Source organism: Rhinopithecus bieti, unplaced genomic scaffold (assembly GCF_001698545.2).
Source record: "Rhinopithecus bieti isolate Rb0 unplaced genomic scaffold, ASM169854v2 scaffold_5260, whole genome shotgun sequence".
Classification (NCBI taxonomy): Eukaryota; Metazoa; Chordata; class Mammalia; order Primates; family Cercopithecidae; genus Rhinopithecus; species Rhinopithecus bieti.
The window spans coordinates 6,336,574-6,343,344 of NW_016805896.1; the positions used below are offsets into that span (position 1 = coordinate 6,336,574).

The window sequence follows — 6,771 nt, forward strand, 5'->3', positions numbered from 1 at the left end:
AGGGCCGGGCACGGTGGCTCAAGCCTGTAATCCCAGCACTTTGGGAGGCCGAGACGGGTGGATCACGAGGTCAGGAGATCGAGACCATCCTGACTAACACGGTGAAACCCCGTCTCTACTAAAAAATACAAAAAACTAGCCGGGCGAGGTGGCAGGCGCCTGTAGTCCCAGCTACTCGGGAGGCTGAGCCAGGAGAATGGCCTGAACCCGGGAGGCAGAACTTGCAGTGAGCTGAGATCCGGCCACTGCACTCCAGCCTGGGTGACAGAGCGAGACTCTGTCTCCAAAAAAAAAAAAAAAAAAAAAAGAAACAGTTAAACTCATCCCAGAAATCTCCTCCACTGGATTTCTACATGCCCCCAAAAAACTTGCTGCATAAAAGGACACTGTGATCTCAAGTGAATTTTATCTTTTTAGTTACACGTTATTTTCTCAAGCTTACACAGTTCTTTTGTAATCCCCATTGTTTTCCAATTGCTCAGTTTTTCCAATTGCCCTTATTTTTTCGGCCACCTATTTGACAAGCATGATTTTGATGTATTCCTCCAAGTTATTCATGACAGAGCTAAACAAAGCAATGGAAAACAAACTGTTATGGCTGCCATTGGAATCTCCTTTCAGACTGATACTGATTACTCAGTCTATACACTTTATCTATATATGTTCAATCCAAAACAAATTCATTTAATTATACTATCACCCAGTTTATAAATGTCCATCACTTCTAAACGAGTTTTACAATAAATAGACTTACATCAAATGACTGGCTGAAATTTAGCTCTAATATGTGCATCTTCCTGATGTATAAGTCTAATAATCCTATCAAAACTAAATTAATTTAGTTTGACATGAATTAACTTAGAGAATCCATAATGCCTTGCAGGGATATGATCATCCGCTTCTATATGCTCACAGTCATCTCTTCAACAATGTATTTTATTGAAGGTTGAGATGAAGCTCAATAATCTATAATTAAAAAGTTTACCCTTTTTAAAAATGCAGTTATTCTGCATTAAGCAGAATTCTAACATGCATATGAGCTCATTTAATACTTCTAACAACCCTCTCACATAGGGCCTATTGTCCCCCTCATTTTATAGATTATGGATGAATTAATGAAGATACAAAGGAGTTAATTTAATTTGCCCAGTGTTATACAGCTAGAAAGTGGGAGAATGAAGATCCGAACCCAGGCCTTTGGACAACTGCTCTCCTGTTCTTTGTGATTATTCCCATGGTTATACACAACACTTCCTGGTCATACCTGCAGATTCTTTCAGTGTCTTGTCATCGAGGCTCATACGTCATCATTTCTTATCCCATATAACTTCTCTCATGTAACTTTTCTTATCACATCTCCTTGAAAGAAACTTGCACTAGTTTAAAAGAGACTAATCCAGTGAGATGTTTCAAAAATGAGAAATCATGCCCGATGATAAAGTTGCTGTGACTTTGATCTTGAACATTGTCCCAATTTTATGGCAGTTAAAATGTGGAGGCAGACATTAGTTAACTCTCATTAGCTGAATGAAAGAAACATGAGTTTGTCAGATCAGATAAATGCCTTCTTATTTCTAAACTAAGAGAAGTGTCTCACATAGACATTTTTATACAGAAGCACTGGGGAGCAACGGACAATATTTACAAGGAGGGTTAAGTAAAAGCAAACATAGGACATATAGTAAGTTTTGTTATAGAACCTCCCATAAAAATCTAAACATAAGACAAAATATAAATGAGAACATCAGATGAAACAAAGTAGACAATCTTCCCAAGACCTAATATGATTAAATCAAGATTATATAGTCTAACAATTTGGGGTTTATTTATATTTTACTACTAGTAGTATAGATAGATATATAATAACTCTGAAAACTATTTGTAGATGCAGGATTAATACAATATTATGAAAATTAATGTGCTTAGTGTATACTTTTGCCTACATATGAATACTAAACCCCTGTCCTTACGAAAACAGACAACAGGGATACCCAGCATTCCCTGCAGGATAACATGAAAAGCAGCAATCAGTCAAAACCCTAAAGTTTTAAATCTTGGGAATCCTTATAAGATGCTGATGTTAATAAGAGCAGCTAATGCATAATGCTAGAAAGCATTCAAAATAAGCTAAGCATTTTTCTAAGAACTTGACTTACATTAAGACATTTAATTTCACAGTCACCCAGTTAGGCAGATTTGTTTTCTGTTTGTTTGTTTTTTGTTTTTCTTTTTGTTTTGTAGATGAGAGAACTGAGACACCAACACATTAATTCACTTTTAATTCACTTATACCAGGTTATTCCCAGGTAAGAAGCAGAACTGGGATTCAAATCCATGCCTCCTTGTCCAAGTGTTTCACCATCACAATATACTGTTTCGTATCAAATGGTAAAAGTTCACTTGGAGAATAATTTAACAGTACTATTAAAATGTAAAAGGCAGGCACTCTCACTTACTGAACCTCATCTACCTTTAGGTATTTTCTTACAAAATCCACAGCCTATCTTGCATGTACACTGAAGCATTATATGAGATTATGACTCCAAAATAATGAGACATAGTCTAAGAGGGAGCTGGTTAAATAAATGAGGGTACATACATACCATAAAATAATAGAAGAATAGGGTAAGGAACAAGACAATATGTACTGACATGGGAGGATGTCCATGAGGAAGTGGTAAGTAAAAATAAACATGTTGAAGAACAATACATAGAGAGGATGCATATATTCCAGTGTCTGTGGTGTACATATACATGTTCCCATAAAGTCCTACCCACATCCCCGCCATATAAAAATATTAGCGTTAACAATTGTAACCCTGGAGACTCTACATATTATGTAATTTATATGACTTATGCATGTATTATATAAGTTATATAGTTGTTAACAGCTGATTTAAAAGTCAGCTCAAGGCTAGGCGCAGTGGCTCATGTCTTTAATTCCAGCACATTGGGAGGCCAAGGCAGGTGGACTGCTTGAGCTCAGGAGTTTGAGACCAGCCTGGTCAACATGGTGAAACCCTGGTCTCTACAAAAAATACAAAAATTAGCCAGGCATGGTGGCACGTGCCCAAGTCCCAGCTACTTAGGAGGCGAAGGTGGAAGGATCTCTTCAGTCTGAGAGGTGGAGATTGTAGTGAGTCAAGATCATGCCACTGCACTCCAGCCTGGGTGACAGAGCCAGACCCTGTCTCAAAATGAATGAATGAATGAATAAACGAATGAATGAATGAATGAAATAGAGAACGAAGGTCAGCTGAAAAACAAAACAAATATGAATACTCAACCAACAACAGAAACAGTTATGTGCCTTATACTGTAATCATAGTGAAGAAAATAAAATACAGGAAGACTGAAATTATTCCAAAGCAAACATTACTCATCATTCAATCTGAGTCAGAAAAATTATTCAATGTTATTCCCACAAACTAGTCTGAAATGACACAGCATTCAGATGTATCTGCCAGAAGAAATTAGTTGTAAAATATATCTTTAGATAATTGGATACAATGACTTTGTTATATGAAATTATTTGATTCTGTCCACTTAAATGTTGAAGAATGACAATGATGTTTATTTTGTCACAGTTAATAGTAATTATTTTCTCCTGACTATAGATGGACAACAGCACCACCACCTCAATAATCCATTTATTTAACAAATATTCACCAAGCACACACATACACCAAAATGAAATATGATAAAATTTGCCATTACCATTGCTGGAGACACTTATTCTCTGGCTTACTACAGTGGGGGAAGGGAGAGTGGCAAGCATCTAATTTACTTAGAAATGGATTTAAAATGAAAGGAAGGAACTAAGCTATATATCTTCTTTCATATTCATTCAAAATGCTCATTTACTCTACATAGAAATGACCCCTGCCTATTCTGTTTCCAGTGGTGGTATTATCATTCAGATTCTATGGAATTGTTACCATCTTGATATGTGTTTGCTGCTATATTTCTAGTAACTAGCACGTGGTAGGTGTGTAATACTTGCCTAACGAAAAAAAAAGGAGACAAGAAAGAATTGATGTACTCAGTTTATTGTTGTCTGTGCACAATTCCCTACTTCCTTCTTCCGAAGAATGCCCTTTCTCATTTTGGTTTCAATGGAAGCTGTTATATTGCTGACAGTTCACATATTCCTGTCATATTCCTTCAGGAATAAGCAATTCTTGAAGAGCTGCCAATTAAAGATGGGAAGGAGGGATGGCTGGAGTTGGGGACACAAAGAGGGCCAATCATTAATCTTCTCCAGGATGTACAACCCTAAAACTCAAGAAAACATCTTGATTACTTTTTGGTAATGATACCATGTGAGGAGAGCCTGAAATTTGCTGGAAGCTATGTTCGTAGGCATGTGAGCCAGGCTCAGAAAATAAGCATACTGTGCAGAGAGAGGATGGGAGAGTCCTAGCTACTTTCATTCTTTCCAAGTATTACCTAGAACCTCTCACTTTGCCGCAATGGCTTATAACTTATGAGTCTTCCAATAAATTCTCCTTTTCATTAAATTGGTTAGATGACCAAAGGTTCATAACCAATGTGTTCATTATACTAATTATTGAGCCCATAGTTGATTCCTTTCATAGGATATTTTTAAAAGATACAGGATATACAATAAATGCTTTTAAGTCAGATGCTAACTTATCTGCTTCCTTTAGATTAATAAAACCATAGCGATTCCTAAAACCTCATCACTGGCAACCCAAATTCTTAAAAAACAAAAATTCTGAGAAGCAGGTTGTAGTTGCTTGTTAAATATGCACTTGATCCATCCAGAAGTAATATCTAAAAAATTAAACATTTTACAACAGTGGGAGTCCACGGGCAAAGTTATAAATAATTCTAGTGGTAAAAGTTCTTTACCTAAAACATTGATGAGTAATAGGTGAAGAAATTCCTGATTCCAAGCCTTCAAAAACAGGACCAACATTTAAAAAATATGAAGCAGGTGTCCTAAGAGTTTAGATTTTAGACCACAGGCTTTCTACAGACCAGTAGACTTAAGCAAAATGTGTGTTCCTGTTTCCAATTTGAGTCATGCATAAATATTTACTATAATGGTTTATACCACAAACCAAGTCAAAGAACTCCCATCCTGAATTACTATACTCAATTATGATATAATTAAAATATCTGCATCAAGATTTGTGCTAAATAGGCCAGGCATGGTGGTTCATGCCTGTAATCCCAGCACTTTGGGAGGCCAAGATGGGAAGATCACTTGAAGTCAGGAGTTCGAGAGACTGGCCTCGTCAACATAGTGAAACCCCATATATATATGTTTTTTTAAGATTTATGTTAAATGAATTCGGGGCAAATATTTCTACATGCTTCTTGATGTACTACCTACCTTAATATGAGCCAAGTTTTCCAACCCTCCCCAGTTTACCCCTCATTTCTGGTCTTCTTAAACTATGTGCTAGAGGAATTAAGGTATATTTATAAGCAAGCAGGACTGGTTTCAATCAGCCAGCATTTGTTGGTATGAAATAGGGGTTGGATCTCTTTGAGAAGTCAATGGAGTATTAAAACTTGCCTTTGCCAACAAAAGATTCTGCATGAAATCAGATAGTCCCTGTTGCTTCCTAGCCTTCCTTAGTCCTGATTTTACAAGCTGAGTTCTGCTTACAACCAGGCTGGGAGCTCATTATACTATAATATCACGTTTATTTTGATGACAGAAGGAAGAAAAATTATTAACTCTGATGTGATCAAAACAATCATCCCTTTGAAAAAATAAATACAAAGTAAGAGTTACCTATTAGCCAACTCTAAATCAGGACTCACATCAAGTCTTGCTTAGATTTTTTCCCAGAGGTTGCCATTCAGCATTATTAAATTTTGCCTAAAGATAAATTAGGCCAGATGTTGTTCTCTTATATTCGCTCAGCTACAGACAGTAGGGTTTAGGCCCACAAGGAATCCGTCTTCTCAATGTAAGCTATCTATAGAAAAAGTTTTGAGAGTGCTGTTAATTACCCTTGCATTCAGGTTTAAAAGATAACTATGCCTGCCATCAGGTATGGAGGACATATAATAATACAAACATCTGGAAAATCTGTAGGTGTTCCAGTAATAGGGAATATAAATGTAAAATACATCAGCTTCATATTATGGGAAATTAAAACACAAATTTGGGAGATTTTGTTTTGTGACCTTAGCAATTCAGAGATAGCCTCACCTATAATATTTCAGTGGCTGCATACCCATATAAAGCCTGAAATTTTTAAAGATAAAGGAGATTGCTGTGAAAATCAATGCCCCCTGCAGATAAATTACGCCATAAACAAAATTACAATTTAATATATAAGGGACTGTGTATTTACAACTTAATCCCTGTTTGTGAGAAGGACTGGGAAAAACCTCCTGGTTTTGAGGTTTTAGTTTACAGCATGAAACAGATATGGCTGAATATCAATAAGTTGAAGGATTGAACAAACATCATTCGTCTGGTTTAAGATGCATGTGGTCAACACATTCCTTGTGGTATGAAAGTCTGCAGGCTTTCAAGACCAGTTTTCTTCATTTTTCCCCCCTTTTCCCACATGAAGGGGTTGGGCTCAATGGGGAGTCTGTGAGCTGCCAGGAGTTTCTGTATGGGATATCTAGGGAAGAGTGGAAACTGGTGGGAAACAGCCCGAGGGTAACTGAGCCCTCAATGGATGGGAAACATAGACTGGAATCTCTGAGACAGACAGGCTGGGAAATATAATCTGCTGGTGGGGGTACTTCTCTCCCAGCACTCCCCTAGGTCAAAAA

The 6,771-nt window shown here is 36.9% G+C and overlaps 1 protein-coding gene and 1 long non-coding RNA gene across 2 annotated transcripts in view; both read right to left on the reverse strand.

Annotated features, from left to right (window-relative positions):
* ASXL3 (ASXL transcriptional regulator 3) overlaps positions 1 to 1,509 on the reverse strand; it is a 162,706-nt gene extending 161,197 nt beyond the window's left edge. The window contains 1 exon segment of the mRNA XM_017874075.1: positions 1,265 to 1,509. The gene's annotated coding sequence lies outside the window, so the exon portion shown is untranslated.
* Positions 1,510 to 4,188: 2,679 nt separating this feature from the next.
* LOC108530918 (uncharacterized) overlaps positions 4,189 to 6,771 on the reverse strand; it is a 3,677-nt gene continuing 1,094 nt past the window's right edge. Inside the window, exons 2-3 of the long non-coding RNA XR_001886023.1 lie at positions 5,800 to 5,957; positions 4,189 to 4,219 (exon numbers count right to left, since the gene is read on the reverse strand). This is a non-coding gene — a long non-coding RNA (uncharacterized LOC108530918). The remainder of the gene's footprint in view (positions 4,220 to 5,799; positions 5,958 to 6,771) is intronic.